Genomic DNA, 18,141 nt, shown 5'->3' with positions numbered 1-18,141 from the left:
GTGCTACAGACCGACGCAAGTGGCGAAGGGCTAGGCATTGTGCTTTTCCAACGCCATACTGACCAGGAAAAGGTAGTAGCGTATGCCAGCCGAAGTCTTACGGAATTAGAAAAACGATATTCCGCTACCGAACAAGAATGCTTGGCTGTACTATGGGGAATACGTAAAATGAGGCCATATTTAGAAGGATACCAATTTACCGTAATCACCGATCACCATTCGCTAAAATGGCTCCACAAGTTGCAGAACCCATCAGGACGACTGGCCAGGTGGGCCCTGGAGCTGCAACAATTTAGCTTCACCATAGAATATCGGAATGGCACCCTCAACGTGGTAGCCGACGCTCTTTCCAGATGCCCGTTATCAGACACAGACACAGGGGTAAGCACACTATTCACCGTCAATACGAACAACAACGACTGGTACGACAAGAGAATTCTGCAGGTACGCAAAAATCCGAAGCAGAACCCTGACTTCCAAGTGATTAACGACCGGCTGTTCCGACACGTAGCACCGAAAAATCCCCTCAGCCGAGCGCCACAGTGGAAGCTTTGCATTCCGACCAACCAGAAGACCGGTATCCTGCAAGAAGTCCACGACGCAGCCACCGCAGGACACCTGGGTATTAAAAAAACCTTGAAACGGGCACAAAAAAACTACTACTGGCCAGGGATGTACCGGGACGTAGCCAACTATATGCGCAGGTGTCTCTCCTGCGCAGCGTATAAGGTAGAACAAAAACGCCCCGCCGGCCTGATGGCCACAATGCAATGCTCACGACCATGGGAGATTGTCACGGCTGACTTTGTGGGGCCACTTCCGCGATCACGACCGGGAAACACATGCTTACTAGTCCTGGTCGACAAATTTTCAAGGTGGGTCGAACTGGTCCCCGTACGCAGCGCCACCACCGCTACCGTCATTAAAACACTCAGAGAAAGGATAATGTACCACTTCGGATGCCCAGCCATCTTCCTCAGCGATAACGGTAAGCAGTTCTTCGCAAACACCTTGACGACGTTCCTGAAGGACCATAACATCACTCATCGATTTACCGCAGCATACGCCCCACACGAAACCCCCACCGAACGCGTTAATCGCGTGGTCAAAACGATTATAGAACAGCGTACAAAGCAAGACGATCGGAACTGGGATCAGCAACTACCAGAAATCGCCTTCGCCCTAAATACTGCGCAACACGAATCAACGCACACATCCGCCGCCGAAATAAACTTTAACCGCAACGTTGTTGGACCAAGAGAAGCGCGATCAAAAGATACGGTACACGAAGAACCGCCCACGGCACAACCACTCGTTACCGAATTATGGAAGGAAATATCGAAACACCTAGCCACAGCGTTGAAACAACAAAAGAAATACTATTATCTTCGCAGACGACCGTGGAAGCCACAAGTAGGGGACCGGGTGATGAAAAGAGACCACCGCCTCTCATCAGCCGTCGATCACTTTGCACAAAAACTGGCGCCCAAATTCTCGGGCCCGTACACTGTTGCCGGGTTCGTTTCAACAAATACGATCAAGCTTATGCGAACAGAACAAGGCAATGAACGACAAACTCACGCCCACCTACAAGACTTAAAACCATTCCCCAGTAGTCACTAACCAACATGTAGTCCAGCAATAGCAAAAGTTAACACTCGAAAAATTTATTATAATTTTATCTCTCTCTTCAGTTTCTCCAACCGCAGGGACCATGGCACACGCATCACGGAACACGAAACAAAAACCGGACGAGCCAGTGCCCGTAGCGCCATGGAAACCTCCATTCGAGGCAGTACCGTGGCCGCCAAACAAGTCACCATACTGGACGTAAAGATCTTTTGGGGCCCACCATTGGTAGTCGGCCATCTAAATGCCATCGCGTGCAACGAAACACCCAATCACGAGACAGCACAAGACGAACCAATTCGAGATCCACCCGATAGCACGACGTTAGAACCCGATCAAGACACGTTCGCCGGGCTAATATTAGAACGACCAAAAGGCAACCCGCAGAGATGGAGGTTTAAATGGAAGCGAAACCGTTGGGTCACAGCACAAAGAATAGACGAAAACCACGCCACCGTGAAGACGCATGGACAATCCAAGGTGGTACGGTTCGCCAACGTTGAGGAGAAACAGGAGACACCCTAGTTAAATATTTTGCTGTATATAAAATGTTAATGCAATTTTGGAAATGTATATACTTTAAAAGAAAATGAAATGTACATATTATTAAGAAATTATTTTTTTGAATGAAATGAAAAATTTTAAATGTAAATAAAATATGAAATATGAATTTAAATAGAAATGAAATGTACCAAAAAAAAAAAAACATATATATATATTATAAATAAAGAAAACATAAAAGAACACATGTACACACATGTCGGCCGAGCCATCGGATTCAATCGATGGTAAAATTTACCTGGGCCCTGCCCATGGTAGTGCAGGCCTCCGGGCCAAAACTCTAGAATACCACAACCTTTCGACCGCCGAAGTAGGAGGGGGACTGTAACGTAGCAAATGCTACGCCACAATATCTATTTTCTATTTAGCGCCCACCCCTAACATCATATTTTCCATTTACTGCCCACCCCTAGTAGTGTATGTACCGACACACATATATACGTACATACCGGCCCAGCAACCATCTCGCAAGCACAAATGCTTGGGAATTTTCATTCGTGGCGCGCTGTGCGCGACAATGGGAGCATAATTCCCAACGTGTTCATAGTTACCTATGAATAAAATGATTGGCCGGAATACACCAGGCACACTTCGCCGTAGGTAAGTGAAGTGCGTGTCGGCCGCCACTGGCGGTCGACAAGGGGTGCCCTTTGGGATAGGAGGGTGCGTTACAAAGTCGGTTCCACCGATGGTACGCCCCCCCTGCTTATCGGACACACCGCAGGTTTACCCACATTTCCGGTGACTAAGGCGGGATTTACACCCCTTATTACTCATCGGAAAGGTAATGCACCAGCAGCCTTCTCGGGTAGGAAGGAAACCCGTCCCAACGCCAATGGCGAGGCGGATTTCCCAACTACCCTGGCAGACTGCTCGAGCCAATATAAATACATTGTAGGGGCTCTCTGTGGGTCGACGGGGGAAAAGTTACAAGGTCGGCTCTGCCGATACCCATATTCCAGGGACTCCCTTTGGGTCGAGGGGGGTAAAATTACAAGGTCGGTTCTGCCGATGGCAGGTTGGGCATTGTTGTACATACCGTTTTATATCGCGAAACATTCCTGGCCAGTAGTACCTTGTGGCTGCTCGAACTCTTGTCTTTCAGATACCCATGTGTCCGGCGCTTGGACTGTCGTGCACTTCCTGTAATACTTTACCGCGTTGTGGTTTCGCTACACATGGCTTCCACGGGATCGCGTCTTGATCGTCGATCTGAATAGCTATGTGCCGATATAACTCACCGTTTTCAATTATGTAGTCTGGAAACTTCTCCGGGTTTAGTTTAACTTCCTCCTTCTTTTTTTCGGTAATAGTGCAGTTAAGGTACCCACCGAAATTGGGCCAAAATTTTCGAGTGAGGTATCAGAAGACGCGTAATCACATCTAGATCAAGGATCCGAAAGCGGAAGTTAACTTTTTTTACCCGTTCAAAAGATATTAACGAAAAACCGAAAAGACCCGCGGGTCCCTCCGAAACCCGGGGTGGGATCCATAGTATTTTTGCGCATAACACCTTTCTGCGTTGGCGGCCTTCGGCCGCGCCCTTATAAAATAACCCTGGGCTACGCCACGCCAAGTCCGGGTGTGTGGTATAACCGCGGCTACCGCCACGGTGATGCACAATTTTTTTTTGGTGGGTGCAAACAACCACCACATTAAAATCGCCAACTTCAACTGCAAATATCTCCGGACAGAGAAATTATATTTCGTTTGCGCCTTCGGATTATTGTTCTCGAAATTAATACGCGTCTTTTGATACCTCACTCGAAAATCTTGGCCCAACTTTAGGATGGGTACCGTAAACTGCACTACTACCATTTTTTCAAGCTATTTACACGATGTTTCGTTTTCGTGTTCCAGTATGTTGAGTTGTGCATCTTGCGGCTGTCGTGACAGTGCATCCGCTACTACGTTCAGCTGACCTTTCCTGTAGTGTACATCGAATACGTCCCGAAGGACTTTCGATGGCGTTCAACCATTTCAATGATAAGTGGACCTTGATTACCGTGAATTCGTAGCCCTCCAGATATGGTCGCATTTTACGTATAACCCATACAATGGCTAAGCACTCTTTCTCCGTGGGTGAATAATCAATTTCGGCTTTGTTGAGGCGGCGGCTAAGGTACGCGATTACCTCTCCGTCGTCTAGCTCCTGTGAGAGGACTGCTCCTAGTCCAAAATCCCTCGCGTCTGTTTGTAATGTGAATGTTCGTGTAAAATCTGGGCACGCCAGTACTGGTGCTTCCGTGAGTGAATTCTTCAGTGTCTGAAATGCTGTTTCTTGTGTTTCGGTCCATTTCCATCTGTTACCCTTCTTTAGCATGGTTGTCAGCGGATGCGCTATTTTTGAATACTCTGGTACGAATCGCCGGTACCAGGATGCTATACCTAAAAATCGTCTTAATTCTCTTACGTTTGTTGGTGCTTGCAATTCCTTAATCGCTGCTACTTTATCTGGGTCCGTGTGTATACCCTTTTCGCTTACGACATGTCCCAGATACTGCAGTTGATTTTTGAAAAATTCGCACTTTTCGGCGTTGATTCTTAAATTTGCTTTTCGTAGGCGTTTAAACACCTCCGTTATATGTTTAATATGCTCCTATAGCGTTGAGCTTGTAATTATAATGTCATCTAGCTATGCGAATGCGTTCGGTTCTAATTCAGGCTGATTACTTGATCCAATGCCCGTTGAAATATTGCGGGTGCTGAATGAAGCCCAAATGGCATCACGAGCCATTGAAACAGCCCGCGTCCAGGTACAGTAAATGTCGTATATTGCTTACTTTCTTCCTCCATAGGGATCTGCCAGTAGCCGTTTTTCAGGTCCAGGCTACTTATGTACTTCGCGTTTCTTAGCCGGTCTAGTATGTGTTGGATCCGCGGTAGCAGGTATACATCGGGGACTGAGCGTGCGTTGAGCTGGCGATATTCTATACATAACCTATACTTACCATTCTTCTTCTTTACGAGTACAATCGGTGCACTATGCGGGCTTCGCGATGGCTCGATGTACCCCTTTTTTAATAGCTCGTTTATCCCCATATTAATGGTTTCCTGCATCTTCGGGTTCCGTGGAAAGTATCTTTGTTTTATCGGCCGATCATAACGCATGATTATTTTATGCGCCGCGATATTTCAGGTACCAGTCGTATTTTCGAAGCTAAGAATCTGTTCGTCTAGGAAATCCTTAACTTTGATGGTGTTTTAAGACGGGCTTTGTTGGTTCGTACTTAGTCCTTCTGTATCGTTTAAATCGGGCTCGCCTGCCTTAGTTATTGTCCTGCACATAACCGTGTCTTTGATTGCTTCTTCTGCTTGTAGCATTACCGTGTGACCGCCGAAACTTAATGATGTGTTTACCCTGGCAAGTATGCCTGTGCCGATGAAAACTTCTTCTATTAGCCCTTGGTGAACGAGTATTTCGCTGTTGTACTTCTCTTTCTCAATCTCAACGTCTGCCACCATTGCTTCCTTTATCGTGCTGACTCTACCATCGCCCAATACCACTCGGCTTCTTACCTGTTTCAAAATCGCCTTACCTAATCCCCTCGAACATGTCTCACTCATAAAACTCCTTGTCGCTCCTGTATCTACTGTTGCTGTTACTTTGCAGCCATTTATCTTTACGCCGGCAAAATACGCCTTCCTGTTTGCTTCAAAATAGTTAGACCTCCCGAATTTGTATTGCTGGAGACCCCACCCCTCGTGTCTGATCGAGTCTCCGGTCGTTTCCCGATGATGCGCGGCAAAAATTTTTTGTGAGAATGTTGAAGCGACCACATTCCCAACAAAAGTCTCGACGTTCATTACGGTACGCATAGGCACGATGTCCGTTTTCACCACATCGCCTGCACGCGGTCCTGGGATTCGTATACGTTTGTCTTGTTGGTGTGTTACTTCGTTGTGTACTGCCATTGCCAATCCTGCTACTTGGCTCTACATCTGTTAATTCTTGTATGAAAAAATGCCGGTCATCTGGACGCCTTGTTGGAAGTGCTCTTGTCACTATTCTCTGCGCATCTCTGCCATTCGTGATATTTTCGAAGTCCTCTGCCAGACTCACCAAGCCTTCGAGCGTCTGAAATTCATTTCGTTTTATATATAATTGATACTCACTGCGGCAGGTACAGTATATCCTTTGCAGTTTTTGTTCCTCGGTGAGGTTCGCGTGTCTCATGAAGTTATGTAGTTCCAAAACGTAATACTTGTGCGACTCTCGTGGTCGTTGTGTTCGCTGACGTGTCTCATCTTCCAGCCTTTCGAAGTATGATGCGCTCAAGAAGAAGCGTAAAAGGTCGTGTTGAAAACTGTTCCATTCGCTCCAGTGACGATTATTGTTCCGCAGCCATACCAGGGCTCGGCCCTTGAATAATTGTGGTAGCGCTCGTGGGAGTGAATTAAGGTCCACTTCATATCCCTCCGCCAGCTCTTATACTTTCTCGACGAAACTCAGTGGGTCACTTTTGCCATCGTACTTAATTCCCCATTTTCGTGCTCGGTCCATTACGCAGACGGTAGACGGAGGTTAGGTAAGTTGTCCTGCAAATTGATATGACATATTAGGTATCGTAGGTATGCTTACGCTTTCCATGTTGTTGACCGGGGCCGCTGGTCGATTTCCGGAAGTGGTTCCACTGTTGCCTTGACCTTCTTGATTAGTGGTTAATGTTGTTTTGGAATGCTTTGTTTCCAACTCTGCAAAACGTGTTTCGTAGCTCGGATTTTGGTAAACAAATTGGGCGAACTCCTTCCTCAACTCGTCGACGGTTCCGCTGTTGTTGAATCCAAACTCGGCCGCGTATGTCAAAAGATCTTCCTTCTTCAGGTAATAAATCCAATTTACCTTGACCATGTTGTTTTGTTATATGTTTCGGTGAAATAAAATATGTGTCCCCTTATATGTATAAGGGTACCTGCTCGGGCGCCAATTGTAACGAACCCCGTTAGTCGGGTTTATATCTGAGGTATAACTCAGGGAATGGGTTCGCCTATTCAATAAAAGATGTTAGTTAAGCGTTATAAAAAATGATGATTTATATCAATCCTTCTGGCAATCTATAAACATATGTGAATATAATATGTTTAATCGCCGAGTGCTTTACACGGCTCGGTGGTATGCCTTGTGAATATACGTAATCGGTGAGCGTTTTACACAACTCGGCGGATCCCTAGTAAAATACGTAATCGGTGAGCGTTTTACACAACTCACCGGATCCTTAGTAAAATACGTAATCGGTGAGCGTTTTACACGACTGGGCGGTATACCTATCATAAACAGCTGAAGTTTGACACCACCAGCTGCTCCGTAGTGATGTTTAACACAGCCCACTTTATAGCTCACTCTACGACTTCTAAGCCAAGAGTGCTTTGTTCATGAATTTGCCGCTCCTTTTATACCATTTTTGAGTCGACTTCCGTTGATTTACAATAAAAGTTCTTATAACTAAGTTAAGATTACTAAATATATACTTGTACGCATGTGTGTTCGCTATCGTTTGACAATTCCATTTCTCCTTGTCCGCTTATACGTAAGTATGTATGTTTGTGCATAATTATGTGAGTTCTTACACTCTGCGATAAAAGTTTTCATATCCTATATATAATTTAATATGTATTATAATTATATATGTTTTAAAATGTATGTATGATTGTACAAAGTATATTTAATTCAAAATGTATGTACTTATATGTATAGGTGAATTCATTTCATGCCATATATATATAAATTATTATACTTCAGTTTATAATTTTAATATGAAATTGTATTATCTACAATGAAATCTCAAAATTTGTGGAGGCCCCGAAAGCCTGTAATTTTAGGGTATTCACAAAGTTTATATAAAAAAAACAATTCATAGGCAGGGAAACTCAAAATTTCAAATTTTTGAGTTAGTCACACTGCTAGTGACAGGAAGGAAAAGGGAGCAAATGTAGAGTAGACTAAATAAAAGGAACTAGAAAAAAAAAAAATAGCTATGACTTCGCAAAAAGGCAATACTAACAGATAAATGCCACAAGGCAAGGAAATGAAACGAAACGTGAAAGACAAAAATTGAAGTCAAGCAAATTGAAGGTGTACGAAAAATGAAGAAAATGATGCGAAAAAATAGATTTTTTTCTTACCTTCTTTTTTTCAACTAACAAAAAAAAAGGAACTCCTTTATGCCCTATAACCCCTCTTTCCCTCAAAATTTAGACCATTGCATGCAATTAGAAAAATTAAATGAAAATTAAGACCTTATGAATACTAAGCAGATGGGAAGTTTGAAACGGAAGCTAAGTAAAAAACAACGAAGAAGATATTTGCCCAAAAAAAAGGAAATTTCCCCAAGAGCTACTTAAATAGATGTTAACAATGCAATGAATACAAATATTTCAGAAAATTACGTATTTACAAAAAGGAAACACCGGCACTCTGCTTCTCCTGTATGGTGTTGTTGTTGTTATGGTGACATGTTTGGAGTAGCCTGCTTCAGATGTTGCTGGTTTTTGTGTTCACGATGTTCGGTGGGATTGTATCTACCACGATGATATTCACTGTTGCCAAAAAGTGTAGCGCCTAGGGATCGGTGGGGAATGTTGTATAGGTCGTTGTTGTCGCTGTTCTTGCTAAACTTTCCTTGGACTTGGTGTGGTGTTTGTGTTGATGTGCGTTTTTCAAATCAGGTTTTAGCCACCTTTTTCCCGATGCTAGTGCCCAGTGTGCTATTTCCGCAAATTAAAAATGATCTGGTACAAAAAAGACAAAACAAAAAATGTATTAGTTATATAAAAAAATTATTCATGAAATACAGGTTACTCTAAAGACGTATGCATACTTGTTTGTCTGCTTTATTTCCTCAACTGCAAACATATATACATATATGTTTGGGGGTGTGGAGCAATGCCTTAGAAGCCAACTTCCCAGTGGGCATGCCAAGTTGGGGGAGGGAGTTAAAACACGGAAAGGTTACACTTACCTGATATTATAAATTTTGATGGCGGGATCCAAATGAAAATTGTCTGATTGGCGTGTAAGTAGGCCTCGCAACTCCGCGCACTAAAACTTTTCGCGGACTTTTCTGACGCTTTTTAATAACGCGCACTAAGAACTTTTAAACCTTTAAAAAGGTATTACTACTTAGCACTTCACTTGCCCTGGGCACTGTTACAAGAAAATATTTGCCCGTTGCCTAACTTGTTGCCCTTTTATAGCCGCCGCCGTGGTAAGGAACGTTATCCAGAAACGGACAACTTTCACCTATACATGTTCAGCTTTCTTCTCGGCTTTCCCGTATTTTCGTTTATTCGTCCACGCAATCATACACTCACATGTTCACACATAAACGCTTATACAAACCAAATATTGATCGAATAGTAAAGATGTTGCAGGGGCAAACTTCGGTGGAAAGCAGCGGAGCGTAACAAAATTCTAGTAGGTCACTTCCACCACACCAAAAACTTAACACAAATTTTAACATAATTTAAGCACAAAAATACACTGATTGTAGCTTTAGAGTGTAAAAATGTTAATTCTGAACACATAGCTGAATAAAAAGTATACAAATAATTGTTAAATAACAAATACAGACAGTGGTAGTTTAACAAATTCTGCTGTGGTAAGTGGTGAATGTGACCTACTAGAGGTTTTGTGAAGCTTGCTTTACACTATTTTTCGTCCCTGCAACAACTTTACTCTTCAATAAATCTTTGTACAAACTAACATTAACATACTTAACAAAACAACCCAAACACATAGATACATAGCATTTGTGCCTTGACCGCTCACACTGATTCATTGACACGCTCATGCATTCATACACTTAAACGCTTACACAAAAAGGCCCATTACTGATACAGATATCTAGTTCGTGTCCAGTGCACGGACTTTTAAAATAAGAACAACAAACGAAAAATTAAAATAGTGGTAGAAGTTGGAAGATGTTTTTCCAAGAAAACAATAGCTGCAGTTTATATTTGTACAAAACAATTCATAATTTATTGTAAAACAAATAAAGCACATTTCACGGAAATAAAATAAAAAAAAAAAAACATGTAAACTCAACAAGAAAGTACATGTAAATTCGTATATACATAGCTTATTCCTGTATGATACTTGCTTTTTTCCTGTATTTCGAGCTTGAAATACTGACGAAAATTTACCGAAACGTCTAATTACAACAACAATTTCCAATGTCCCAAAAATACTGTCACAAAGTAACCGACTTCTGCATGGTATTGTTTCCTTAAAACTTTTTTATTTTCATTCCAAATTATTCACAAAAAACTGATGAAGATAGCGCACGAAATTATTTTTCTGCTGTAGTAAATCATTTATTTCATAAACAAATTTATTACTTGTTTGAATTTTTAACAAATTTTTCAAAATTGGTTAGTGTCACCTCTTAATGTTATTTGGGTGTGCTCGGCAATTAAAAACGTTTACCTAATGATCACAGCATTTGGTTCCAATGAGAATATATTGAAATGTTTGTAGATTTTTGGGCTTTGGTGGTAGAAGTTGTAGAAAATGAAAATGGGCTAAAAAGTTGGTAGTTCTACCAATAAAGTGGTAAGCATTGTTCGTGTCTTGGCTGCAATGTTGCTACGTCATCAGCAACATCGTATCTACTCCAGACACAATGTTGCCATTTTGCTGTAGCAACCGACGTTGCAACACTGCGGCCAACATACGAAGCTGGACACATCACACGTATTCACAGATACATCCTGCCATTTGCTCGAACCACTGCTTATGATGAAAGGCTGTCGTTACGCATTCATAAAAAACTATTATGTTGATGGCAGGCCACGCCAGAGGCATACGTGTGTATGTATTTAGTATAAAATCCTCAACCGAAAGATAAAACAATAGAAAATTAGATGAAGATGACGGTGAAAAGTAACCCCATCTTAAGTTACCCTAAAAGAAAAAAACCCAAAACACGATATATGGTTTCATTTACTAGATATGCAATTTGAGTTATCCGACCAGATTAAACCTTCTCTAATTTCAATACGGAAACCTTTTGTGATTTTCTTTGGTCTGTTATGAATTTCTCTACATATCAATACATGGTTACTCTTTCTGCTTAAATAATGAGGTATCATACAATTAAACAAGAGAAATACCCAAATATGAATATTTTTATTATCAAAAACTGAATATAGTTTTTTTAGTCATTCTTTGAAATCATATCTGAATCAAATGTGTTTACTTTAGGTTATCAACAACTTTTAATAATTTTTTTCATTCAGCCTTCTGAATCTTTCTGATTATCTTTGTTATTCAGTCAACATGAATATTCTACTTGCTAAATTTTACTTCTCACTGAAGATCTTATTTTGTGTGAGGTTTGAAGAATAAATCGAATACGATTATCATTCATTAGACTCAATTCAAAACGATTGAAATTTGTTCACAAATACGATCTGAAAATGACTGTGAAAAGCAGTCAAATATTACTCCAAAACAATTAAAGCCCACTTTTACAATGATAGCGATTATGAATAAAGCGTTTCGAAATATGAACCATAAATGATTATTGAATAATTGTAAAATTTACGCCCCGATTCTGAGCGTTACCGGTAAAATAGTACCCAGAACATTATGTAACCGAATATCGTTACCAGTTCTTTTATCCGCGATTCTCGCCCAAGTGGTAACGCTGTCATCACCGAAAAACCCACCAGTGTCTGTGGAGAAATTTGAAAGGTAGTTTTCTTCGCTTTCACGGTTGTCACTTTTTCCATTTGGACCAAAAATGGTCCCTTCCAAACCCATTTGGTCAGCTGGTCCCTTTTCTTCAATTTTGGTCCTTTTTAGGCAGTAGCCACGATTGGTACTTTTCTTTCTTGTTCACTCAGGTAAAAATTCAAAATATTGCCCAAAAATTCGCCACACTTTCGTTTGCCCCCATATAATTTTGAATTTACTTCAATGGAACTCTCACCATAAAAAATTGCACAGTCAATAAAATGTACCAGAACAATAACATTTCACCTAGAATATAATTTATGCCAGGCATTAAAAAGAAAAATGATGGCAACACATTGTCGTTAGTTGTTGATGAAATAACCGACTTATCAAAAAAACTCTTGTTTTATAATAATATTAATAACGGCTATATATTTCGATCGGTTATACAACACTATGTAAAATATATGAAAATAAAAATTGCTTGTATAAGCTATGCTAGGCTTATATCGAGCACTCTGCCGCGAGCCTAATACTTTCAAAACTTATACAAAGAAATTCTATGCATTATTTCTCGTTTGGCACTTTGATATTTAAATCTTTCTCACCCAACTCAATGAGTTCAAGGACTTCCAGGACTATTGTGGTGTTGAGCCACGCAAGGTAATTGAAAACTAAGTATCTTGGCACAAGAAATATTTTAACTCGAAGACAGAAGGAAGCAAATGCAAAAGAGATTTGATTTCGGAAGAAATGTTTTGTATAAAATTATTCCCGTAGGTAGCCAGAACCCCTGAGGCCTGGGATCAAAACTCACAATTACTGAATCTAGGCTCTGATATGAAGTTTAAAAGTTAAGGGAAAAAGTAAGCATCTATAAAAATAGCACTAAAAATTGCCTAGTTTCATTTATGATTTACTGAGTTTACCACATACATAGTTCGGCAACACCAGAAAGCAAATTTTTAACCCTTTCTTACTAAAACCTAACTTACTACATTTTATTTCATTGCAATCAACAACATAATGCTAGAACCAAGAGCTTTGTGACCAAAACTAGGTTCACAACGTTTGGTTGGTGGAAGACATAGACTTATCCTATGTAAAAATATAGTACCATTTTTGGTTGCATGCACATATATTTGTTTGTTCAGCTTGAATTAAAGGAAAGTCTTCACTATGTTTAGTAAAATTTTATATGGAAACATCCTAAAATTTTATATTTTATACTAATAAAATAAAACAAAAATTTGGTCCTTCTTTTCGATGAATTTTGGTCCCAAATGAAAACGTGGTGTGGCTACCGTGTTCGCTTTACCAAAAATTTCTCACTTGTAGATACGAGGTTAACGAATAAACGGGACGATATGTATATGTATATTATGCATGATAAGTTTTGACATAGGTATATTGTAATTTATTCTGTCAAAGTACATAATGTAAAGAAATTTGTATTTGCGCCTACAATTCTATATTTTTCAGTTTTGCCTTTTTCTAAACAACAGCTGTTGTGTGGTTATTTCGATGTAACCACCTACTTTTGTGGGTAAAAAATTATCCGGCTACTTTCGCAGGTAGAACACGAAAAGGGTGTAAAAGTTTCCACATGATTTCGTTACCGTGGTAAAGAATGTTGTTACCACATTAGAATCGGGGCGTTAAGGTACATTTTCCTCCAGACGCTACGTTAATTTTATAATCGAAAATTCTTTTAAATTTGAACGTTTTAATCATCTGGGGGTGGGTCCAAATGAAATCAACCAGCGAAAGCAAATTTTTACACCCCACCTCCTCAGATTTGCATGAAAATTTTTATTTTACAGCATCTATGGACAAATTTAGCAACCCATATTTTTCAGTTTTGCCAAAATCGCTTTAGGTATTTTTTTATGAATTTTTATACATTTTCCGTTTTTAGTCGATTTGCGACTTTTTATATTCGGCGACATAAATATGTGTTTTCATCCTTTAAAGTTGATATTTAGGATTTTTTGCTCAGCATGGTCTGGTCAGAGAAGTGCTCCCTCCATAATCTAAGCACTCTCTGGACATCAGTTACAAGGTCGCCGTTTTCGTTCCTACAGGAGTTTTCCCCGGTCTTAAAACCTTCCGTCTGTCGCCGTATTTTTTGGTAAAATTTTCGGGCGTTATTCCTGGTGGCTAGCAGCTCAAGCTCCTTGCACTAACGCCTTTCTGCTTCTGCTTTTTTCTTCCTGAAAAGGCGTCTCGCTTCCTTTTTCTACTCACGATAGCGTTCACACACTCCTCTTGTAGCGCTCGCTTTTAACGTAGCCCTGTAGGCAGCGTCTTTTCTTTCAGTTGCAACGCGGCATTCTTCATCATACCAGTTGTTTTTTCATGGTAGCCGGTAACCAATTTTTTCCTCGGCGGCAGTACGGTGTGCTTTGGAAATATGCTCCTACTGCTCCTGTATTCCTTCAGGATGAGTTGTGCTCTCAGAGAGCAGGTGTGATAGTCGAGTTGCGAAATCATTGGCAGTCTGTTGTAATTGAAGCTTTTCGACGTCTAGCTTTCTTGTGTTTTTTGTTCCTTGGTTTTAGCCGCGTTGAGGCGGGTGCGTATTCGGATCGTGCGCATATCGAAAACACTGGAGGCATGCCGTCCGTCTATCACACCGTGATCTATCTGATTGCGAGTATTTCGATCAGGATACAGCCATGTAGCTTGATGTATCTTTTTATGCATGAACCTCGTGCTGGGTATGATCATGTTTCGAGCACCGGCAAAGTCAATCATCCTCAGTCCGTTAGGAGAAGTTTCATTGTGTAGGCTGAACTTTCCGACTGTAGGGCCAAAAATAACTTCTTTTCCCACCCTGGCGTTAAAGTCACCAAGCACCACTTTTATATCGTGACGGAGGCAGCGCTCCTATGTGCGTTCTAATTGTTCATAAAAAGTGTCTTTCAACTCATCGTCTTTCTCCTCTGTCGGCACATGATATATTAAAAAATTTTGCTTTTATTCGGATAGCGGCAAGACGTTCGTCTACAGGTATGAACGTCAAAACTTCGCGACAAAGTCTCTCTCCCACCACGAATCCGACGCCGAAACTGCGCTTATTCGTATGGCCACTCCAATAGATGTCACATGTTTTGATCTTCTTTCTTCCATGCTTCGTCCGACGCATTTCTTGGATGGCGGTGATGTCAGATTTTGCTTTGACGAGGACATCAATCAGCCGGGCATCTGCACCAATCCCATTCAGGGAGCGGACGTTCCAGGTGCATGTAGTCGTCACATTAAATTCATTAGCATTTTTTTTCTTAGACCACGATTGGGGCGTCAGTGTCAAAATTTGAATTTTTTCTTGATTACTTTTAGTGATTTTCAGTATTTCTTATATAGAATCAGCAAGGCAATCCAAGTCTTCAGCTTTTTGTGCTATTGTAGATATAGCGCTTCAATTGACGAACATGACGAATTCTAATTCTTGCTGTGGTAGTTTCAAGACACTGTCATCCTTTGATTTGACTTTCCTTTTTAATTCAGTTACTTTTCGCTTTGCATAATTAACTTTTGATCCCATTGCTAAAGATTTTAGTTCTATTGCTGAAACGCCCAACGTTGCCAAACTTGTGTTTAAATCATGCTTTTCTAAAGCTATAGACGCGGTGTCCGGTTTTCTTTGTTTTATTGGTGTAAGTACACTATTGTCAGTATTTCCAGTTTCAAGATTAATATCATCTTCAATTACTTGTTAATTTTCATCAACATGTGTCACAATGATTTTCCTACAGTTGTCCCAGATCTTTTGACCAGGAATTAAGATAATTCCCCTTTTGTGTTTTACCACTTTTGCAAGTTGCAATGAAATTGGCCTTAAAGAAGCTCTGATACCTTTTTTGTGGACCTTATTGCGGTCACAACACTTCTTTTGAAAATTTTCATAATATTCTGTATAAAATAGAAAATGGAGGAGACATATGTCAGAACTAGGTGGTAAGTTTTGGGTTAACCTCCAACCATGAGTTCTTCATTTCATCTGACAAATTTAACACTAGCTGATTTTCTTTCTTGTTAGTAAAATCTTGACTGTGACAAGAATAACTTGTAATCAGGCCCACAGTACATTGTTCCTCAGATACAGATATCGAAACTTCTTCAGAACTCATTTTAAATTAGATCTATTATTCAATTAGTTTTAAACCCTAAAAATGTATTTAAAAAAATATTTGTAAATACTTTTTCTGCTTGGTTGGGTTTGGAATTCTTTTTCATTAAAAAAACTTATGCTTAGCAATTCTAGCAAAGAGTTTTGATTAAGAAGAGCAGTCGCTCGTTTTTTTTTCGGAAAATGCTGGAAAATCGTCCAAAAATCGGAATAGCACAAGGTGGCTACACCGCATAAGCATATATATAAAAAACTTCTTTAAGATAAAATTCGGCAAAAATGTTGTGCTTTATAGCGATCTCTAGCCAATCGTAGCAAACTGGTGGCTCTTATTAATCAAAACTTATAAATTCTAATCCTTTGCAATTATTTCACTTACCAACAATTTTGTTATTTAAAATAGAAACACTTTTTATCACTTTTTTGTAGTTATCAAAAATACTTCTGTTAAAATATTGTTTGTTTTACACAATACACTCAATGATTTTAACGGTACTCTGCTACCAGCTACAGCTGTAAAATGAATTTTGCCCCATTGGTAAAATATTTTTGAACATAATACCTTAAAGACCCAAACAAATTCGACTTTTGCGTCGCTTTGGTCCTTATGTTGCCGATAAAAATAAATCTAACGATTCAAGCCTTTTTTTAGGTCACTTACGATCAAATACCCACAAATTTTATTTTGCAGTATGATAGTATTTTTCATTCTCTTTTAAATGACATCTTTCTTGGCTTTGTACCAGGTGTTGGAAAAAAGTTTTGACCATTTATGGAGAAGACCATGCTGAGAAAAAAAATCCTAAATAACAACGGGAAATATTTTGAATAAGGTGCCACGATTTTCCAACTTTTTTTCGAGGGGTGGAGGGGGTCCTAAAAATCACAAAATTCTCGTCCGCAACTCTAGGAAGCTCTTGTTGCGGAGCTGGTAACACTATTCACCACCTTCATTTGTTTTCGTTTGTTTAATTGCAACAACGAAAAAAACGACAATAGTATCGACGGGTTTTCCGCGAATAACTTTTAAACGAGATAAAAAATATAGTTTCTGCTTTCGGATTCTGAATCTTGGCGCAAATACGCGTCTTTTGATACCACTATCGACTTGTGCGACCCGAATTTTAAGTGCAGGACTTAAGTTGAAATTTTACTAAATTTGGAAATTAAAAAGCTTATATTTCATAAAATAAGAGTTTTCTAGAGCTGCGGATGCCATTTTGGTGATTTTTAGGATCCCCACTACCCCTACTAATCAACAAAAGTTTGAAAATCGGGGCACCTTATATAAAATCCAACTCATAGCAACTTTAAAGGATGAAATTTCAAGTTAGAACTGTAAGTTTGACAGCATTTAATTAAAAAAAAGTCCATAACAGGCTTTTTGCAGAAAAGTACCTTTTGTCGCCGAATATAAAAAGTCGCAAATCGACTAAAAACGGAAAATTTATAAAAATTCATAAAAAAATAACTAAAGCTATTTAGCCAAAACTGAAAAATACGGGTTGTTATATTTGTACATAGACAATGTAAAAAAATGTTCATGCAAATCTGAGGAGGTGGGGTGTAGACCCTGGTTGATTTCATTTAGACTGACTCGGCTGGATATTCTGGTGACGATATGATATAATGATATGAATATATTTCTTTGGGATTAACTGCTACATTTAATTGCGGATTCTGTGGCAGATAGTGAATCTGCGTTAGGGGTCTGCTGTCCTCGCTCGGGGTGAGCGCGTGAATTTGGGTTTGATTTGTAAAAATCAAGAATAGAATGGGCCGAGTCCCGTTAGGAATAGCGTAGTGTATAGGTTATGATCTTACGGTGATGAGATGAGTTCGGTGGGAATACCTAATTGGAATTGTGTGAAGAGGCCCGGGGGGTGGGTTCACGACAGGAAGGTGGAGTTCGGAAGGAGGGAGAGGAAAGGAGGGATTGTTAGGAGGAGCTCATAGCCTTCTAGAAATCCGTCTCTTACGTTGGAAGAAGAATCAGTTTGATCAAAGGTCGTCTGAGTTTACCCTTCTCGGTTTTGAGGTCGACTACGCGTACTCGGTCATCTTCGCCGGGGTGTACGTTGACAATTCGACCTAACCTCCATTCGTTGGGAGATAAGTTGCCTTCTTTGAGGACAGCGAGATC

This window comes from Eurosta solidaginis, chromosome X (genome assembly GCF_040869045.1).
Source record: "Eurosta solidaginis isolate ZX-2024a chromosome X, ASM4086904v1, whole genome shotgun sequence".
In the NCBI taxonomy this organism is placed as follows: domain Eukaryota; kingdom Metazoa; phylum Arthropoda; class Insecta; order Diptera; family Tephritidae; genus Eurosta; species Eurosta solidaginis.
The sequence above is the reverse complement of the archived record's forward strand: the minus strand, read 5'-3'. Positions refer to the sequence as shown.